Source organism: Nomia melanderi, unplaced genomic scaffold (genome assembly GCF_051020985.1).
Source record: "Nomia melanderi isolate GNS246 unplaced genomic scaffold, iyNomMela1 scaffold0166, whole genome shotgun sequence".
NCBI lineage: Eukaryota > Metazoa > Arthropoda > Insecta > Hymenoptera > Halictidae > Nomia > Nomia melanderi.
Window position 1 is genome coordinate 45,001 of NW_027475281.1, and position 2,500 is coordinate 47,500.

Here is a 2,500-nt window from a genome sequence, read left to right on the forward strand (position 1 = left end):
AGGGACTGTCACCTTCAGTCCCTTTTCGTTCGCTTTTCCGCTCTTCATGAGCTTCTGGAGGTCATCCTTTGTCGCCGTCTCGACGAGGATGCCTCCTTTGTCAATTTTTCTTACGGCTTTAACCCTCAACCTGTCACGGTTGGGGTCAAAGCACTGCTGCAAAGCAACTTTCGTTGCTTTGCTGTCCTTATTACCTTCATCCTTAAGGTACACGGCGACGACGTGTCGCACCGCGCCCTTAGGTTTCGCTATAGTCTTTTTGGCCGCAGCCGCGTACGACTGGGCCATCGGTTTCTTTGCCTGTTTCCTCTCTGTTTTCTTAACTTCGGGAGCATGTTGCTTCCGAAGTTTAGCGAGTTCCTCTTTGAGGTTCTCGTTTTCCTTCTTTAGGTCGACGTTTGCCTTCGTCAGTTCATCTGTTTTCTCTTCAAGATGATCTATTTGGTATTTTAGATCATCAATCTTTTCCTTTCGTATCCGTTTCTGATCATTTTCCCAATCGTATAACTTTTGGGCCTTTATTAGTTCTTTTTCAAAGCGACCTTGGTTAAGGCCAGCTAGTTCGAACTGCTCTTCCAGTTCGGATGCGACCGTCCAACATATCTCGAAGAAGTCCTTGATATATGGGCGTCCCACTTTCTTCACTTCTTTACCGCTGGGATCCCCCTTGGGGGTCTCCCGTTGCGGGGAGGGGAGTGCAGGCGAAGATTCCGTTGCCGGTTTCTTCGTCGGGCACTCCTTCTCCGATTCGCTCCCTTTTTCGCTATCGCTATTGTGAAGGCAGCGTTTCCTGCCTTTCACATTCTCCTCTACCGTATCAATATCAATCGTGTTTTCAAGGAGCACGTATGCTTCCTTTACACTAGCACTAGCGCCACTCTCGCTAGTGCTCTCCTCCTTTCTACTTTGGTTTTTGTTTTGTTTTGTCTTAGATTTTGCCATATTTTTCCCACGAGTTGGGACGAATTGAAGTCACCCTCCCGGGTGACGCCCTTTCCAGGAGGGAAGGCTGAATACAACGAGGTTCGCCAGGTGCCTCGAGGTTGGCCGCTAAGGGTTGGTGCACCCACCAACCACGGACCATCGCAAGGACGGCCCGCACCCCTTCGCCGCGCACCATAACTTAAGGTTTCGGATTTATTAGAGAGGTTTATCTCCTCGCGGTCCGGCCGGTTAAGGCAAGCCCCCCGACCGGTTATGCTTCGCGTACCACTGGGTGGATGTCCCCAGTGGGTCGTTGCTAGACATACCGGCTACGGTATTTGACGACTCCGCGGTCCGTACGGTATAAAATACCGCCCGGACGCTCGCAGGAGAGTCGCGCCAGAGCCTCGTTGGCAAACTCGAAAGTTTCCCAGGGTACACCACGTGGAGGAGAGGTTGGCTGTGCCAGAATGAAGCTGTGCACCTGTATACCCCAGTAGATAGGGACAGAGGGAATCTCGTTAATCCATTCATGCGCGTCACTAATTAGATGACGAGGCATTTGGCTACCTTAAGAGAGTCATAGTTACTCCCGCCGTTTACCCGCGCTTTTTTGAATTTCTTCACGTTGACATTCAGAGCACTGGGCAGAAATCACATTGCGTCAACACCCGCGGGGGCCATCGCAATGCTTTGTTTTAATTAGACAGTCGGATTCCCCTAGTCCGTGCCAGTTCTGAGCTGAGCGTTGAATGGCGGCCGAAGAGGACGAACGCTACGCGAAAGCCTCGCAGCAAGGAAGATCCGCGGGAGGCCAAGGCTCGGGACCGAGCTCGGATCCCTGCACGTTGCCGTACATGTTCACCTCGCCCAGGCCCGGCACGTCAGCCAGACCCGCTTCCCGACCAAGCCCGACACGCCCCGCTCCTCAGAGCCAATCCTTATTCCGAAGTTACGGATCCAATTTGCCGACTTCCCTTACCTACATTAATCTATCGACTAGAGGCTCTTTACCTTGGAGACCTGCTGCGGATATGGGTACGAACCGGCGCGACACCTCCACGTGGCCCTCTCCTGGATTTTCAAGGTCCGAGGGGAAGATCCGGACACCGCCGCAACTGCGGTGCTCTTCGCGTTCCAAACCCTATCTCCCTGCTAGAGGTTTCCAGGGAACTCGAACGCTTATACAGAAAAGAAAACTCTCCCCGGATCTCCCGACGGCGTCTCCAGGTCATTTTGGGTTACCCCGACGAACACTCTTACGAGGGCCCGAATGGTATGCGGTTCCGCTGCCGGGTTCCGGAATAGAAACCGGATTCCCTTTCGCCCGATGGGTGTGTACTTTTTGTCTCTCTCTCTCGTATTGATCGTGTATAAAATAAAAAAACACCTCATCTACATAGGATTTCTCTTAGGGCTTAGGATCGACTGACTCGTGTGCAACGGCTGTTCACACGAAACCCTTCTCCACGTCAGTCCTCCAGGGCCTCGCTGGAGTATTTGCTACTACCACCAAGATCTGCACCGACGGCGGCTCCAGGCAGGCTCACGCCCAGACCCTTCTGCGCACACCGCC

The 2,500-nt window shown here is 53.0% G+C and overlaps 1 pseudogene; it reads right to left on the minus strand.

Annotated features, from left to right (window-relative positions):
* Window positions 1-2,500, minus strand: part of LOC143175708 (large subunit ribosomal RNA) — a 6,407-nt pseudogene that overhangs the window by 2,157 nt on the left and 1,750 nt on the right.